Below are 19,381 nucleotides of genomic sequence, written 5' to 3' on the forward strand. Positions count from 1 at the left end.
AAGAGAACTACATTTATTCTCCTCAAGCTTTCTCTTTTTTTTTTTTTTTAATTTATTCATTTATTTTAGAGAGCAGGAGAGAGCATGGGGGGAAAGGGCAGAAGGAGAAGGAGAGAGAAACTCAAGCAGACTCCCCGCTGAGCGCCAAACCCAACACGGGGCTCGAATCTCAAGACTGTGAGATCACAACCTGAGTCAAACCAAGATTTGGACACTTAACCAACTGCACCACCCAGGCGCCCCAATCCTCAAGCTTTCAGTTGAAGGGAGGGATGGGCAGGGGAAGGGAGGACAGTTAAATTCAGGTTCAATTAAAACTTGAAAGCAAATATGAGTCAGAACAAGTAATTACTCAAACAGATTTTCCTTCTTTCCACTACTGACAGACTGCCAAATAAATATGTATCTGAGTAAGTCTTCCTTTCCTGAAATTAAGTTACTACAGAGAAATAAATCCCATGGCAAAGAGTAAGGACATACATGGCAGTGTTCCATTTTTAGAAGATCTCAGCAATTGACTACAATCGAATATTTTGCTCAATGCCTGTTTCCTCCCAAATTTTGTGATATTTCTAACAAATAATCTGAAATTCTTGAGACCAAAAGGGAAGAAGGTATTTTTTCCAATAACTAAAAATGTATCCAGTATTACATTTAAACTAGTTTTAGTTATAAGATTAGTTGACTCTTGAAAGTCAACTTACTGTGTCTGCTTCAGAGATAAGTGTAGAAAGTTGGAATCCTGACAGTTCACATCTCATGAGGGAGAACAGTTAAGACTATAAAAACTCGACTCCGTACCTTGCCCTCTCAAGCGTGAGCTTGCATCCAGAATTCAAACTTTGAGAACGTTAAGTTGGATTTGCAGTGATAAAGTCTCTAACAAGGCTTTTAATATTTTCATGAGATTTTGCACTAATTTAATGCAAAACGGTTATAGATAAATAATTTTTACAGAGAAGTTTTCCAGAAATAAAGTTGTTTTTAAATGAGAATGATGTCATAATAAAGCCATATATCAAGAACAATTATTCAACATGTGGTCTGTGAAAATTAAACTCATTATAGATTTTATGTGATGAATCACCACAGTTAGAGTCACTGAACAGTGTCAACAGTGCAAATTTTGAATAGACTTTCCAGTTCATAGAAATTCTGGCACCTTTTATACATAAGACATTTCAGATTTTTCCATGTCCCACATGTTTTGCTTTGTTTTGTTTTGTTTTGCCTGGATTCAGCTCAGAGCTTGTCCAGAACTCTCTTAGGGAGAATAGCTTCCCTCCACCATCCCAGGTTGCTGTTCCTTCTGTTTTTTTCTTTGTCCATCTGACATCATTTGCTTTCTACCTTCCATGTATTCTTCCTATCTTACCGGTTTAAGAGTGATGGTATGGTTTCATGACCAAAACAAACAAACAAATGAAACAAAACAAAAAAAAACAAATAAAACTTGCCTGTCATTTCAGTGGGAGCTTGACAGGGAAGTGAGGTCTTCTTGAGCATTTTCAGAGCGCTTTATCACCTACTTAAAACAAAATTCACTTTCTCAGCCTAGTATTCATACCCTAGAAGCTCTCTCCAAACTTACTATGCCAATCCCAAGTCATTGTTCCATAAAACTGCTGGTATGAGTTCAGTTGTGTCTCCCCAAAAGATATGTCAAAGTCCTAACCTACCTCAGAATGTGACCTTATTTGGAAATACAGTTTTTGTAGAGGCAATCAACTTAAAATGAAGTCATTATGATGGGTCCTAATCCAATATGACTGCTGTCCTTATAAAAGGGTGAACTTTAGACACAGAGACAGACATGAACAGAAGGAAGATGACATGAAGACACAGGGAGAACACTACATAAAGATGGAAGATTGGAGTAACGCATCTACAAGCAAAAGAATGCTAAGGATTGCTGGCAAACCACCAGAAGCTAGGAAGAGGCAAGGAAGGGTTCCCCTTGAGGTTTCGGAGACAGTATGGCCCTTCCAACAACAACAATTTCAGATATCTAGCTTCCAAAACTGTGAGATAATAAATTTCTCTGGTTTTAAGCCACTAGTTTTTAGTACTTTGTTATGACAGCCGTAGGAAACTACTATAACTGTCAAGCAAATTTCAAGCTTCTCTTAAAATTATTTCTTTTGCTTCTATTTCTTTCTTCTTCTTTAAAAAACTACATCCTTTTATAGAAGCCCAACCATATCTTAATTCATCTGTTGCCACTGTCCCTTGAAAAAACAATCATTCTCTGGAAGTCGAACTCCTATACCATTTCCTGTGTTCTTAGTACTGACAATTCATTACATCCTGTGGGTTTTCAACTTGGATGTATATGTTCTTTTCCTTATACTAGAGTCTGAACAGTGACTATGCCTTATATTTTGGTATTTCTTAGGTTAGCAATGATTTATGTAAAAGTACTCAATGAATATTTTTAGTGACATGATGTTGTCTCCCAATTATACACTTAAATAATTCAGTGAAATATGGCAAACACAAATGACTATATCATTCAAAGAATTATTTCAATGTACTTTAATTACATAAATAATACACCCAGTGGTGTATTATTTTTCTTCCAGTCATTTTTATATGTTTGTGTAGTTAAAAAAGCAAACGTAGACTCATACTATATATATTCAGTTTTATATTCCACTTTACTTAATATTCATTTAATACACAATCATAAAACATTTTTCCTCCATTTTTATATGCATATGTGCTGTTTAAAAAATAAACTTAGAATCATAATGTGCACTCACTTTTTAAATTCAACTTCATTTATTTAATATTGTACTCTGAGCAATTTCCATAAATTTAAAAATTCTTTAAAAGCATTACTTTTATTGGCTATTGTGGTGGTTAATTTTATGTGTCAGCGTGACCAGGCTAAGGGATGCCCAGATAGCTGGTAAGATATTATTTCTGGGTATGTCTGTGAGAGTGTTTCTGGAAGATATTAACATTTGATTCAGTAGACTGAGTAAAGAAGATCAGCCCTCACCATGTGGGTGGGCATAATCCAATCCCTTGAGGGGTCTGAATAGAACAAAAAGGCTCCAGAAAGGCTAATTCTCTCTTCTTAAGCTGGGAATCCATCTTCTTCTGGGTATCAGATATCAGAGCTCTTGGTCTTGGGCCTTCAGACTCTGGGACTCATACCAGGGGCTCCTGGTTGTCAGGCCTTTGGTTTCATACTGAATTATATCACCAGCTTTCTCAGTTCTCCAGCTTGCAGATGGCAGATCATGGGACTTCTCCAGCCCAAAACTGCATAAGCCAATTCCTTTAATGAATTCACATATTAATTTAGTCATAATTCATAATGAATTTGTTATATTCATATATGTATATGAATTTATTATATAAATATATATATTTAGAGAGAGAAAAAGAGCATCAGGTATGAAGATATATGTGTATATATGGTATTAGAGAATATATAATTTTCTCTGTTTCTCTGGAGAACCCTAATATAGCTATATAATATTATAATCATATAGTTACATCATATTTTAACAATCCTCTTTATGGCTAATTAAACAGTTGTAATTTTACTCTTATAATTTCATGGAGATTATTTTTGCTCATATATCTTTGGTAGCATCTAAGATCATTTTCTTGAGTAGATTACTGGAAAAAGAATTTGTAAATCAGTGGGTATGAATATATCTGTGATTCTCAACACAGGTCATCAAATTGTTCTTCAGACCTGCTATTCTGGTTTAAAGTCCCATCAGCAGTATATGAAAAACACTATCACATCACAACCTTGAAACATTTTGGTATTATAATTTTAATGGTACTATAATATGTAAAATTGTTACTAGACAAAAATTGTTATTAGTCATTTATATTCCTATAAATTTTCTGTTTAAGCTTCTTGGTCATGTTCCTATTGTGGTGTTAGTATTTTTCTTTCTTCTTTCTTTTTTCTTTTTAGAGAGAAAGAAAGAGAGTGAGTACAAGCGGTGGTGGGAGACAGGGGCAGAGGGAGAGGGAGAGAGAGAACCTCAAGCAGACTCCACGCTCAGCACAGAGCCCAATGTGGGGCTCAATCTCACAACCCTGAGATTCTGACCTGAGCTGAAATTAAGAGTCGGACACTTAACCAACTGAGCCACCCAGGCACCCCAGTATTTTTCTTACAGAATAGGATGCCTACTATCCAGAATCTAGGCTCGGGTTTATAGCTGAGGTTCAGAAGTGCAAAGGATCTTACATGTTAAAGAGCAATATAAAAATGCCACCAAAAATTATGACAAGACAGTTCCCATATCCCCAAGGTTTACAAAGAGGCAGCAAAAACAACCCTATTTCTCCCAGCCTCCTCACACCCACTATCTGCCACCCCAGATAAAACATGAGACTGGAGGGATGCCTGGGTGGCTCAGTGGGTTAAGCATCTGCCTTTGGCTTGGGTCATGATCCCAGGGTTCTGGGATCAAGTCCCTCATTGGGATCCTTGCTCAGCGGGGAGCCTGCTTCTCCCTCTGCCTGCCACTCCCCCTGCTTGCTCTCTCTCTCTCTCTGACAAATGAATAAATAAAATCTTTAAAAAACAAAAAAACACAGGACCAGAGAGCACAAAATAGGATTCAGAATAATTGTTTTTGATTATTTGGACACTGTACAGTTTTTGTAGTATTTCCTCAACCCCCTACACCCATTCCCTAAAGTCATTTCCACTAGCCAGAGAAACAGCTTCAGGTGGTACTAAAGATGGGCATATGAGGTTGTGGTTTTAAACTGTTCAGGACCTGTTTAATAACAAAGTGACTAGAAGGTTTTGGAATCTGTTCAAGAAAGTGTTAAGGGATGAAAAAGAAAATTCCACACAGCACACTTTCAAGTAATGATTTTTAAAAAGTCTTCATTTTTATACCTGAACAAGTAGAAACAGCTCAATGATCTGTTAAACTCATTAACGTAATGTACTTTTTACTTCTGAGTGTTAATATGTATTGAAAATAGTTTTCTCAATTTTTCTTTTGCTTTTATTTAAATTTGTTATTTAATGTACTGTGTTACATTAAAACTATTGGTCTTACCTTGCACTTTAAATGAATTTTTTATCATGCATGATTTTGTAACTTCACGCTTTGATCATTTGAAAACTGTTGGTTCACCGAGTTACTCAGACCTTCCAAATGGTGACACATTTCATTTTACAATATCAAAAAAAAAAATCACATTCATTAATATCACCATCGATAGCATTTTTTAAATCTTCATTGCAAAGCTTTTAAGCTCACAGGGGTGGATGTTTTCCAAAATTCTAACTTAGTTGAAAGCTTCAATTTCTTCATAGGAAACAAAATATTGTTAATTATTTTCCTTGAAGTGACAAACTCACTTCATTCATTTTGAGAAAATATCTGCCCAATATGCAAGCCTGAATAATCCTAATTTGTCTGTCAGTAGCTCTTTAGTAAAAATGGTGCCCCATCAGAAAAAGCAACTAGTTCAGCTTGCAATTTATACAATCACGCAAGACAAACATTGTATTTTGATATGTAGCAAAAGTGCTATATGCATGACTCTTGTTTGGCACACAGAATATTAAGAAGACATAACCTAAAGGGTCAAGTTTTAATATATTTAATCATTTTTACTACCTCATCAGTACATTCTGTGAAAATTTTTTTCTGTGAGCGCCTAGTAGTGAATTATCATTTGAATCTTAGTCCTATTTGATGCCCCTTTCTTGATGTATGCTAAGGGGCCAAAGGTTTTACCCACTATTGCTTTTGCACTATCAGTATAAATGAACATGAAGAAAATGGAAAATTATGTCTTTGTTCTATTAAAATACAGTTTTTATCTCACAGCCTTCCTGAAGGAGTCTTGGAGATACCTAAATTTCCATGGACCACACTTACAGAAATCCTCTTGTATTGCGGAATACCCCAATAGTGAATATATTACTAGATGGACTGATTGTGGTGCTGATAGAGGTATTTCAGGCAGGGAAGGTAAATTTTGAAAATTTAACCAAATTTATCCCAAATAAGAATATATTTAAGGTAATCCACCTGCTACGAAATTTCTAGCTGCTCTTCCCAGGGAATGATGCCATTTCAGAGGTCTGGTGATGATCTATGCTATTGGCCAGTCAAGCACTCAGCAATCATGGTAGCCAGATGAGCTTTGATGAGAGTAAGATTATAGTGTTAAGCCCATGTATAATCCCCATTCCTGTTATCAGGCCATTTCGTTTGTAAGTTCTTAAGTAAGCACTGGGGTGGCTAAAGATAGCAGCTAAGTGTTATCCACATCATCAGTCATTGCGTCTAGCTGGCAATTGCCAGACTCCACTTTGTGACTTTTGGTAGGAATTCACATGAGACAAATCATATTCTGTCCTCATTCTAAAGGATATATCTACATTCTTCTTGCCCAGATCTCCTTGTCTCCAATCTTCCGATCTTATATTTTACAGGTCTCTGAATATCCACCACCAAGCACGAGGCACTACTCACGTGACCCACACCTCTGGTCATCTCTCCTTTCAGGCACAGTAGGTAAAGCAGATATACTGCTTGAAGTTCTGCTCAGTGAAAGTAGTTCATTTCCTTACTATCTGTTCAGACCACCCCTGAATTAGGCCATAATTATGCTACAACTCATTTCCATCTGTGGTAGTATATCATGAAGAATCATCTATAAACTGGGCCTGAATTTCTTCTTTCTCAGTCATCTGGTCTGAGGAAACTTCCCATGAGGTCTCAGATGTGAGTTGAAGGAACAGTAGGAGAAGGTGTCATAAAAGTCTGAACCTCAACTGATGCAAATTATATATTTAATATCTCTTTGAGTTTGGTCTCACACCACTATTTATGATGGAGTGCTGCTATTCATGTTCAACTTTAGAGCTTTGTGGATCAAATAATACCCAACTCATGACAGTCATCTTTGATTGCCTGGTCACTTGGTGTCCCATGCATGATTAGGTATTTAATCCCAACTAGCACTAAGTGGTACTAGTAGCAAGAAAGGTACCACTTCTCAAAGGGAAAATGGATATCTGCATGGTTTTTCTTTAAATTCTAGGTGCATGCATTGTCATTCTCTTATGAGGTTTTGCCAGAAGCTTCATTGAACAGGCCTCAAAGCCACAGACCTGCTGATTCCTAGCTGAGCTTGTGCTGTGTCCTGGACAAGCTTCAGGGCCTTCTTTTTCTCTGAGCCCCATTTGAAACTCACTCAAAAGTAAAGTAAATCACTCAGATGAGGCACATACTGGTTCCAGAATCCAAGGAGGCCCACAAAGCATTAGATCTCTTTCTCAATGTTAGTAAGTAGAAGATACATCAACTTAACTTTTACTTTGAAGGAGAGATCTCAATATATTCCGAAACACTAGAGCCCTAGAACCACCACCCCCAAGTTTCCATGGGGTTTATCTCCGACCTTCTGGCACAAGTATTTGCTACTTCCTGCCCAATAGATCTCTTAGCAAGATTTCATAGATTTTGTAGTCTGGATTATGACAGAGAGCTCTAGAGCTAAAAGGAAAAGTGATTATGTTTTGTTGATCTGACCATGTGAAAGCAAATTGCTTCCTGATGGATATAGAGAGGAACCAGTGCACTAGCTGCATACCACTTGTCAGAGATTGTGTTGTTTTGCTTCAGTAAGGAGACTACATTGATAAAAGTAGCAGCATTTAGGATCACCACCTGATTAAGTTTATGCAAATCCTCTACCACTCAGGCCAATTTCTATTTCTACACCAGTACCAAACTGTTTCTATCAATACTGCTTTATAATGTGTCTTGAAAACTAATGAGGCAATTCCCAATTTCTTCAGAGATTATTTTGGCAGTCTTACACATTTGCTTTTCCTAATGAATTTTGGAATCCATTTGGCAAAGCCCACATACAAAAAATCTACTAGCATTATTACTGAGATTGTTTGGATTTATAAATTAATTCAGGGAACATTGAAACTTTTTTATAACATTAAGTTATCTCATCAGTGAACACGATATAGCTATTTATTTGGATATTTCATATCTTTTATTAAATTCTATAATTTTTCAGTAGAAGTCTTACACATTTTTATTAGTTTTATTTCTAATTGGTCTCACATAATAAATTTAAAACTTTTATGGACTCATATTCTCATCCAGCTACCTGCCTTTTCCCCTTTATAGCCAAACTTCTTATGTTACCCACACTACATTTTATATTTACTCACCTCATTTCCTCTTAAACATAACATAATTTGGATTCAATGAGCCCAACTTGAGCAAAACTTCTCAGTCACCAATGACATATATAAGCTAAAAAATCCAAAAGCTTTGTGTTTATCCTTATCTTTCTTGTTTTTTTAAAAATTTACTTGTTTTCACTTCCGATTTCCAGTTCTACATGTAAGGAGCTTGGAAGTTGCCACTCCATCTTAATGACAAATAAAAAGTTGAACAAACTGAAAAAATGACAACTCTTTTTGGATCCATAGAGAAGAGAGGACACGGCAAATTGCTGCCCTCAAGATGAGAGAGACAGATAGGTGAATATAGGGATCAGCAGCTTAGTAGGCCAGAGACTCAAGAGAAGAAACTGCCTGGGAACCACTGCGAGAATAGTAAAGCCTGAACTGTAATTGACAAATTGCTGGAGGCCCAAAATGGACGACTCTGAGAGTTAAAAACTCCAAGGTGACCCAGTGATAGAAGGGTCCCCCAAATATTGTGAGATTTATCTCCAATAGCTGGACCAGTTTCCCACACTAAATATCTGACACAAATCCCCTCGTACTTCTGGCAGGGAGAGGGGGTAAAATAACCATTTTTAAATACTCCAGAGCATTCTGTTCTTCTAAACAAAGCTTGTCCTCAGGGGAAACTAGATGACCAGAGCTTAATCTGTTGGAGTATTAGCAGAACCTAACCGACCTAGGGGAAGAGAAATAACCAACTCTAGCCCACTCTAGCAGTCTTGACTCACCTAAGGGGGCTGATAAAAACTGAGAAAATCTTGAGAAGTTCAGAGGCCAGAAACATAGGCTCACTAAAAGACTGAGACTCAATCACAGGACTATAGAATGCTTCCCCTCTGCCCACACCTCAACACCACATCACTAAAGGCCTATTTACAGAAGTTGCTTTTATCCAGTACATTAAGTCCAAATATCAAGAAAAATTACCAGGCATACCAAAAGGCAAAAAACGTGATTTGAAGAGACAGAGCAAATATCAAAACCAGACACAGTGGAATATTAGAATTATCAGACTGAGGGTTTAAAACAAGTATGATTAATAGGCTAAGGGATCGATTGGGTAAAGTAGATAAAATGCAAGAAGAACAGACGGGCAATATAAGCACATAGATGGAAATCATAAGAAAGAATCAAAAAGAAATGCTAGAGATAAAAATCACTGTAACAGAAATGAAGAATGTCTTTGATGGGCTTATTAGTACCCTGGACACGGCTGAGGAAAAGAATCTCTGAGCCAGAGGATGTATAAGTAGAATCCTTGAACACTGAATTGCAAAAAGAACAAAGACTTGGGGGGGGGGGCTTAAGGAACAGAATATCCAAGGACTATGAGATAACTATAAAAGGTGTAACATACACATAATAAGAATACCAGAAAGAGAAGAAAGAGAAAGGAACAGAAGAAATATTTGAAACAATAATGACTGAGAATTTCCCCAAATTAATGTCAGACCCCAAACCACAGATCTAGGGAGCTCAGAGAATACCAAGCAGGATTAAAAAAAAAAAAGTCACTACACCTAGATCTATCATAGTCAAATTATAGAAAATCAGAGATAGAGGAAAAAATCCTGAAAAAAAACAGAGCATAAAAACACCTTACTTATAGAGGAGCAAAGATAAGAATTGCATCCAAATGACTTGTCTTCCATCTCAATAATTCTGTCTTTTCCAGAATCCATGTAAGTGGAATCATACAATATGATGTCTTTTGGTTCTAGCTTCTTTCGCTTAACCAAAATACATTTGAGATTCATTCATGTTGCATGAATCCACCATGGTTTCTTTCTCCTTTTGTATTGTTAAGTAGCCTTAAAATGTATAGATATGCCACAGATTGTTCATTCATTCGTTCATTCACATTTGAGTTGTTTCCAAGTTTTGACAACTACAAATAAAGCTGAAAGAAATATTCATGCACAGATTTTTGTGGGCCCTAAAGCTAAACACTAAGTTTGGGTAAACTTGGGTAAACATATAAGTATATATTTAAATTTGTTTAAGTTAACAAAAGTATCAAACTGTTTTTCAAAGTGCCCATACCATGTTAGATTCTTACCAGCAAAGTATGAGGATTCTAGTTGTTCCACATCTTTATCAACACTTGGTAGTGTAGGGATTTTTTTTCTATTCTAATAGATGTATAGTGGTATTTCATTGTGATTTTAATTGAATTTCCATTGTGAGTACTGGTGTCTTTTCATATGCTTATTTACCATCAATATGCCTTTTTGAGTAATGTAAATTAAATGTAAAATAAGTTTTGAACAAACTTATTTTCATTTACATATACATTTACAAACTGATTTTACATTTACATATACATTTACAATCTTGTTTTACATTTACATATACATTTACAAAACTTATGTTTTTTGAGGTTTTTTTTGTTTTTTTTAAGATTTTATTTATTTGACAGAGAGAGAACAAACAGAGGGAGACAGAGGGAGAAGCAGGCTCCCTGCTGAGCAAGGAGCCCGATGTGGGACTCGATCCCAGGACCCTGGGATCATGACCCGGGCTGAAGGCAGCCGCTTAACCGACTGAGCCACCCAGGCGTCCCTGAGTTGTTTTTTGTTGTTGAATTTTGTGAATTCTTTATATTCTGAATACAAGTCTTTTTTATTGAGGTATAATTGACATAACATTATATTAACTTCAGGTGTACAATATAATGATTCAAAAACTTGTATATGTAGGAAATGATTACCTAAGTCTAGTTAATAGCCATTATCATACAGTTAAAAATTTTTTTTCTTATGATGAGAACATCTTAGCAACTTTTAAATATGCAATATAGTATTATTAACTATAGTCACAATGTTGTACATTACATCCTCATGACTTATTTATTTTATTACTGGAAATTTGTACCTTTTGATACCCTTTAAACACTCTCACCCCCCATTTCTGGCAACCATCAATCTTTTCACTGTTATCTATGAGCTTTTTTTGTTGTTGTTGTTAAGATTCCACATATAAATAAGATCATGTGGTATTTGTCTTTTCTGTCTGACTTATTTTTCTTAGTATAATGCCCTCAAGGTCTATCCATGTTGTCACAAATAGCAAGATTTCATTAATTTTTATAGCTGAATAATATGATATATATTCCATATACTAAAATGTGTGTGTGTGTGTATATATATACACACATTTTCTTTTTTTTTTAAAGATTTTATTTATTTGACAGAGAGAGAGAGAGAGACAGCAAGAGAGGGAACACAGCAGGGGGAGTGGGAGAGGGAGAAGCAGGCTTCCCGCTGAGCTGGGAGCCCGATGTGGGGCTCGATCCCAGGACCCTGGGATCATGACCTGAGCCGAAGGCAGACACTTAACGACTGAGCCACCCAGGCACCCCACACACATTTTCTTTATCCATTCATCCATCAGTGGACACTTAGGTTGTTTCCATGTCTTGGCTATTGTAAATAATGCTGCAGTGAACATGCAATGAATACAAGTCTTTTATTAGAAATGAGACTTGCAAATCTTTTCTCCCAGTCTGTGGGCTTGCCTTTCCATCTCCTAAAAATGCCTGCTCCAGAACAGAACATTTTAATGTTCATAAATGCTCACCTTTTAGCAGAATTTGACATTGACTTTCTCATTCTTTGGGTCTCAGTTTCAGGAGGCCTAGCTGAATTTGGCACCCTAAACCCCTCTATCTCAGTAAATTTCTATTACATTACCTGGTAATTATTTTATTCACTAATTATGTTTATTATATGTATCCCCCACTATATTATAAGCTCCATGAGAAATGGGAGCTGTGCCAGCTTTCTCACTAGTACTGTCAATGACTAATTCAACACCTGGCAATAATTATGGGAAAGTAGGAAGGATGAAAGAAAAGAAGGAAGGAAGGGAAAATCTTGAAGAATAGCTCAAAGATTATTCTGAGAATTCAAGTTCAAGAAACTGGCTAATTGTTATCATTTAAATGGAAATAGAAAATACAGGACTGAAAAGCAACTCCCACTTCTCCCTTTCTCTCTCCGCTGGCAAACACCATTCTACTTTCTGTTTCTTTGAGTTTGATTACTTTAGATACCATATATGAGTGGAATCGTGCAGTTATTTGTCCTTCTGTGCCTGGGTTATTTCAGTTAACATAATTTCTTCAAGGTTCACCCATATTGTAGCATATCATACTATTTTCTTCTCTTCTAAAGCTGAAAAATAATCCTCTGTGTGTGTGTGTGTGTGTGTGTGTGTGTGTGTTACATTCTCTTTATCCAGTCATTCATCAGTGGACATTTAGGTTGTTTTCACCTCTTGGCTATTGTGAATAACTGCAATGAACATAGGAATGAAAATATCTCTTTGAGATCCTGTTTTCAATTCTTTTGGATAAATAACCAAAAGTGCATTTGCTGGGTTCATAATAGATCATATTTTTAATTTTTTGAGGAACTCCATACTGTGTTCCATAGTGGCTGCACCATTTTACACTCCCATCAATAGTGCACAAATGTTCCAATTTTTCCACATCCTCATCAACACTTGTTATATATATATATATATATACATAAAATGGCCATCCTAATACAGGTGAGGTAATACATCAATTTGATGTCATCTCCCTGATGATTAGTGATGTTCAACATTTTTTCATGTAACTATTGGCCATTTGTATACCTTCTGTGAAGAAATGTCTATTCATGTTCTTAGCCCATTAAAATGTTTTTATTTTGCTATTGAGTTTTATGAGTTTCTTATATATTTTAGTTATTAACCCCTTATCAGATAAATGGTTTGCAAATATCTTTTCCCATTCTGTGGGTTGCCTTTTCATTCTGTTGATGGTTGTCTTTGCTACACAGAAACTTTAATTCGATGCAGTCCCACTCATCTTTTTTTTGCTTTTGTTGCTTGTGGTTTTGTGTCATATAAGAGCAATTGTTTTAGCAAGGTATTTCAGCCTTTCAAAATCTGAGGCCAATCTGCCTCTCTTCTTTCATCTTTCACCACTGCCCAGCTGCAAACCACAGTCCAGGCCCTGGACCACTCCTAATCTCTGAAAATTCCATGCACATCATTGTGTGTTTGCATATTGTTCTTTCCTTTTGGAGTATCTGTCCTCTGCTTTCTATCTACAAGGTGAAATATTACAAAAGCCTCTAGAGGTTTTCCTGATCTTATTCCTCCCAAAGGAGAATTCATTGCATTCAGCTTTGTTTAGTCCCCTAGTAAAGTATATACTACAGTTGTTGATATAATTGTTTCCTATTCTAGACTATATCCCCCAAATTAATATTCACCAAGGATAGGGTATACAATTTTTTAAGTAAATTTGGTCATTTTCTCTCAATTTATCTATAAAGTAAGAGTGCTTCTAAATTTGTCTGCCAATAATAACCAGGTGAAATGCATATTTAAAATATAGATTCTAGGGATGCCTGGGTGGCTCAGTCAGTTAAGTGTCTGCCTTTAGCTCAGGTCATGATCCCAGGGTCCTGGGATCTAGTCCCGCATCGGTCTCCTTGCTCAGTGAGGAGCCTGCTTCTCCCTCTGCCTGCTGCTTCCCCTGCTTGTGTGCTCTCAATCTCTCTCTCTCTGGCAAATAAATAAAATCTTTAAAAATAAATAAATATAAATAAATAAAATATCAATCCTAGAGTCCCCATCATAGGTTATGAGTTCAGAGGTCCAGGAAGTCATATTTGAAATTACTTCACTAGGGGATTCTTATAATTGGGCATGCTTAAGACACTAAGTTAGACTACTTCTGGGGCTCTATTCTGCTCTAAAATTTCCTCTTTTTTGGTCTATAATTTCATATGTCATAGAAGAGAATAAAAGTGTGGGACAGGGGCACCTGGGTGGCTCAGTCAGTCAAGCAGCTGGCTCTAGATTTTGGCTCAGGTTATGATCTCAGGGTCCTGGGATCAAGCCCCATGTCAGGCTCTGTGCTCAGTAGGGAGTTGGCTTGAGGATTCTCATTCTCCCTCTCCCTCTGCCCCTCCCCCAACTCACACACACACACACACACACACTCTCTCTAAAATAAATAAATAAATCTAAAAAAAATAAAAAATAAAAGCTTGGGACAAAGGTGAAGAACATGTTTTAAGATGAGTAGCTGGACTTTTGGTAACTGATACCCATCCCTTCTCCTTTAGTTCTCATTTTCAAGGGCAATTTTGAATTTATAAGCCTGGTAAACAAGTAGGAATATCATTAGAGTACAGGGAAAGTAAGAGGAGAAACTGACTCAATGTATATATAAGTCATAAAAATACCTTAGACATTTTCCATCAATAATCAAAATAACACCTTACACCTATACAGTGTTTACAACTTGCAAAATACTTTCCACTTCCTTTATCTGTTTTTATACTTTATGACAACCCTATAAGTTCAGCAGGGAAAAGCAGGGTAGACAGGACAACAATCATTATTCCCATTTTATACAACTATTTTTTGAGTGCTATTTGAGGAAAAAATTGAGTAATTCATATAGAAAAAAGCTATAATCTTCAATGCATTTGAAAGAAGTAAAGCTATCAAACTGTATATGCACAGGCAAGGAGTTATTGCCTATCTAACACAGGACTAAGTTGGAAAGACATCCAGATATTTCAAGGCCATCACAATCTTCTTTTTTCCCCATCACCAATGGAGAGTTATTTAGAAAATTGCCACAAAAGACTTGTTGCTTTTTAAAATTTTAATTTAAAATAATTTCAGAATGACAGAAAAATGACCAAAGTAGTAGAGTTGCTACATATCCTTCATCCAGCTTCCCCAATATTAACATTTTCCTTACCATAGTACAGTCATCAAAACCAGGTAGTTAATACTGGTACACTACCGGGACTGAACTACAGATTTTAAACTGGTGACCATTTTTCTACTATGGTCAATTTTCTGCTCCATATCTAATCCAGCATCCCACAGTGCATTTAGTTGTCGTGTCTACTTAGTGTTCAATCTGTTACAGTTCCTTGGTCTTTCCTTGACTTTCATGACTTTGACACTCTGGAAGAGTCCTGGTGAACCTATTTTGTCATATATCCCTCACTTTGGGTTTGTCTGATGCTTTGGATCAAGGTTTTGCATTTTGGGCAGGAACAGGACAGAAACAGCATTGTACCCTTCTTAGTGCATACCAGGAGATGTGGTAGTTGGTATCTGCCAAGTTTCTCTATGTAATCATACCCTTTCCCTTGTCATTAATAAATGTCTTAGGGGAGATAATTTGAGACCATGCAAATATCCTGTTTCTCAAACTTTTGTCCACTAATTTTAGCATCCTTCAATGTTTTTTGCCCATGATAATTAGCACTATGGTGTTTGTTTAATAAAGATTTTAGATTTACCTCATTCCCTCTATATATAGTAATAGGAATTTTTCTATAAGGAGAAACTATCCCTTCTCTCTCAGTTATTTATTTATTGACTGGGTCCTTCATTTTCGCTTGTATGTCCTTCTGTTTCCCTTCCTTGCCAGGCCAGTAGGAATTTAGGAAAGCAAAAGATAAAAGTAAATATCACTTAAAAAGATGATTCATAAAGAATTTTCAAACTTTTTACAGTATACTGTCAAACCAGAAGGACTAGTCAAACAACAAAAAAGTTAGATTAAGATCAGACACCACAAACACCATTGATCAAAGCAACAAATCCATAAGAAATGAATTGAACACGAAAAGACAAAAAAATGTCCTTACTCACTGATTGTGTGTGGTGTCTTAAGAGCAAAAGTTAAGTCAATGCATTTTTTAAATATTTATTTATTTATTTACCAGGATATCTATTATTTTTCAGAGAACAACCCAACAAATAAATTATTGGTATTGGAGTAGTATGACGATTGATACCACCAAATGTCTCTACCTTAAGATTATTTCCATACCTATATCAATGAAATATTTTGCAAAATACGTTGTTTGTTTCTGCAACAGATTGGTATGTGATGAATAAAAAAACTGTTTGCATGTGAGAAGAATAATCAATGATTCTGGAAATTAGCAGCAATTCCTTGGATGGCTTAAGAACAAGTCACCAAACTTGCTTAGACCCGATTTTCCCATCTATGAAATGATTGTAGTTTTTACCTACCTAATTAAGAGATGTCAGGCATTAATTAATGTTTATAATGGGCTTGAGATCTGTGATTAAAATCTGTTATCCTTGATGGAAAATAGAGCCATTCAATCATTAAGGAGTAGTAAACAAATCAGAGGAGATATGTAGACAACGAGAAGGAATACTAAAGTGAAAACATACTCAGGAATGAGGAGTGGGTGCTGGGACAAGAATCTCTTTTGATGAGTAAGTACTTATGCACTTTTTTTCTTCACAGAATTGAGCAATACACCTCTACAATGTCTCAATAAGGAGACTTCCCTACACTAAGGTCCTTAACTTTTTTGTGTCACGGACTTTTTCACATTTTAGTATAATCATAAGATTCTTCTCATAATAATTTTTAAATGCATTAAAAATATGTAAAGTTATGAAAGAACCCAATTTTATTGAGGCATAGTTATCAAAATGTTTTTTTAAATTTAACTTTAGAGTAATATGTATTCTTCTTCATCAAATGAGATCTAATGGCAATCTAATAACTACTATAATTTCAGAGTAGTGATGGCTGTAAACAATATTTCAAGAAATTTTCAACAATTCTAATGTGATATGAAAATATATGTTTTCTATTGATGATAAGGTTAAGGAACTGCTCTTATTTCTGTGGCTCCTGGCTTACATTTACAATTTTTTTAATGCTAAGCTTTAGTTGGAAATAAATGAAAATAAAAATGTATTTTTTTCCCACCCAAATTTATGGACATTCTAAATTTTAACTATTTGAATTTCAGGTTAAGAAATTCTGTCTAGGGGGCTCCTGGGTGGCTCAATCAGTTAAGGGTCTGCCTTTGAATCAGGTCATGATTTCAGGGTCCTGGGATCGAACCCCACATTGGGCTTCCTGCTCAGTGGGGAGCCTGCTTCTCCCTCTGCCTGCCCCTCCTCCTGCTTGTGCTCTCTCTCTCTCTGTCAAATAAATAAATAAAATCTTAAAAAAAAAAGAGAGAGAAACTCTGTCCTATGGCCAATATCAAAAAGACAAGAAATAACAAATGTTGGTAAGGATGTGGAGAAAAGGAAAGCCTTGTGCACTGTTGGTGGGAATGCAAACTGGTGCAGCCACTGTGGAAAACAGTATGGAGTTTCCTCAAAAAAATTAAAAATAGAAATACCATATGACCCAGTAATTCCACTACTGGATATTTAGCCAAAGAAAACAAAAATACTAATTCAAAAAGATATGGGCACCCCTATGTTTATTGCAGCATTATTTACAATAGCCAATATATGGAAGCAACCTAACTGTCCAACAATAGTTGAATGAATAAAGAAGATATGATGTATATATATACAATGAAATATTATGTAGCCATAAAAAAGGATGATGTCTTGTTATTTGTGCCAACATGGATACATTAAGAGGGTATTATATGAAGTGAATAAGTCAAGCAAAGACAAATGCCATATGACTTCACTTACATGTGTAATATAAAAAAACAAAACAAATGAACAATAATCAAACAAAAACCGACTCTTCAATATAGAGAACAAACCAGTGGTTGCCAGAGAGGAGGTGGGTAGGGGGATGGGCAAAATAGATAAAGAGGATTAAGAGGTACAAATGTCCAGTTATAAAATAAATAAGTCACAGAGAAAAAAGTACAGCGTAAGGAATGTAGTCAATAATATTGTAAAAATAATGTAATATTGGTGATAGATGGTGACTACACTTAACCACGGTAAAACACTGAGTAACGTATGGAACTGTCAAATCACTATGTTGTACACCAGAAAATAATATAACATTGTATGTTAATTATACTAAAGAAACAAAAAAGAAAACAGAACAAAACAAAAAAGAAACCCTTTCTATATCTATCTTGGGATCACTCGGATAGCCAAACATTTAATATTATTTCTCAAAGTGAAATCAGGTGATCACAGTTATAGAGTGTTGATTAAAAATGCAAATCTCTTGGCCTTTTCCTAGACCAGCTGAATCTGTATTCTTAACAAGCATCCAGGCAACTGATACATACACTAAACTTTGAGAATTGCTTCAAAGGTGGTTACATCAATTGTTACCTTCAGTGGAACCAAAGCTATCAAGCCAGAGATTCTTTTTTTTTTTTTTAAGATTTTATTCATTTATTTGAGAGAGAGAGAGAGCATGAGCGAGAGAGAAAGAAAAAGAGCAGGAGCAAGAGAGAGAGAGAGAAAGAGAGAACAAAAGGGGGAGGTGGAGGAGCAGAGGAAGAGGGAGAAGCAGGCTCTCCACTGAGCAGGGAGCCGGACGTGGGGCTCTATCCCAGGGCCCTGGGATCATGACCTGAGCTGAAGGCAGACGCTTAACCCACTGAGCCACCCGGGCGTCCCCAAGCCAGAGATTCTTAAAAAATAGTTTGAGATATTATAATATGACAGGTCTGGAAGGGGCCTAGAAATTTTCATTTTTTAATAGGCATTTCGAATGTTGTGATGAATATGTTCTCGACTCCATTATGATAAATCTTCCTAAAGAAGACACTAAAAGTCAAGTAGGACATCTACCTGGGCACAAGAGGAGCTAATGAGGAGTTTTACGTCAGAATCATCATAGCAATACCCACTCCCCTTTCCTTTTCTGCACCAGGTAACGCCCTTCAACTTTCAACTACGACCCTTTTTCTTCTCCCTCACACATCTTTATCCCTACCCCAGAACCCTGTAATTTGAGCTTCAGACCAGTATATCCAACAGCCTGCTACCCATTTGTCCCTGGACATCACACATGACTCAAACACTGCAAGCCAAAACTGAGCTCATCACATGCTTCCACAGAATGGCTTTCTCTCTTATATTGTTTATCTTGGGTATTGGTACCCCCACCTAGAAAGATATTCAGAAACTATCTTGGATGTCTCCCTACTTTTCACTGAGTTCTTCTTTCTTAGGTGACATTTTGGAGTGATGACCGGTTTTAAAGCTCCAGCAGTGGCCTTTGAGTCGGCATATTTGGAATGCTAACCTTTAACATGGCCTTGTGATTGGAAGAGTCCTTCTCATACAGCTCTCACTCCCCGGACTAACTATAACATAACTGCAGCTCTAAGAAAGTTGAGGAGGTTAGGTTTATAC

General features: G+C 36.2%; 1 long non-coding RNA gene across 3 annotated transcripts in view; it reads right to left on the reverse strand.

The window, feature by feature from the left end:
• The window catches only part of LOC118520561 (uncharacterized), an 80,230-nt gene that overhangs the window by 8,098 nt on the left and 52,751 nt on the right, over positions 1-19,381 (reverse strand). The window contains exon 3 of one of the 3 annotated variants that reach the window (XR_013445670.1): positions 1,456-1,525. The exons of the other annotated variants lie outside the window; for them this stretch is intronic. This is a non-coding gene — a long non-coding RNA (uncharacterized LOC118520561). Of the gene's footprint in view, positions 1-1,455; positions 1,526-19,381 lie in introns of those variants that run through there. 3 annotated transcript variants of the gene reach the window in all.

This window comes from Halichoerus grypus, chromosome 2, assembly GCF_964656455.1.
Source record: "Halichoerus grypus chromosome 2, mHalGry1.hap1.1, whole genome shotgun sequence".
In the NCBI taxonomy this organism is placed as follows: domain Eukaryota; kingdom Metazoa; phylum Chordata; class Mammalia; order Carnivora; family Phocidae; genus Halichoerus; species Halichoerus grypus.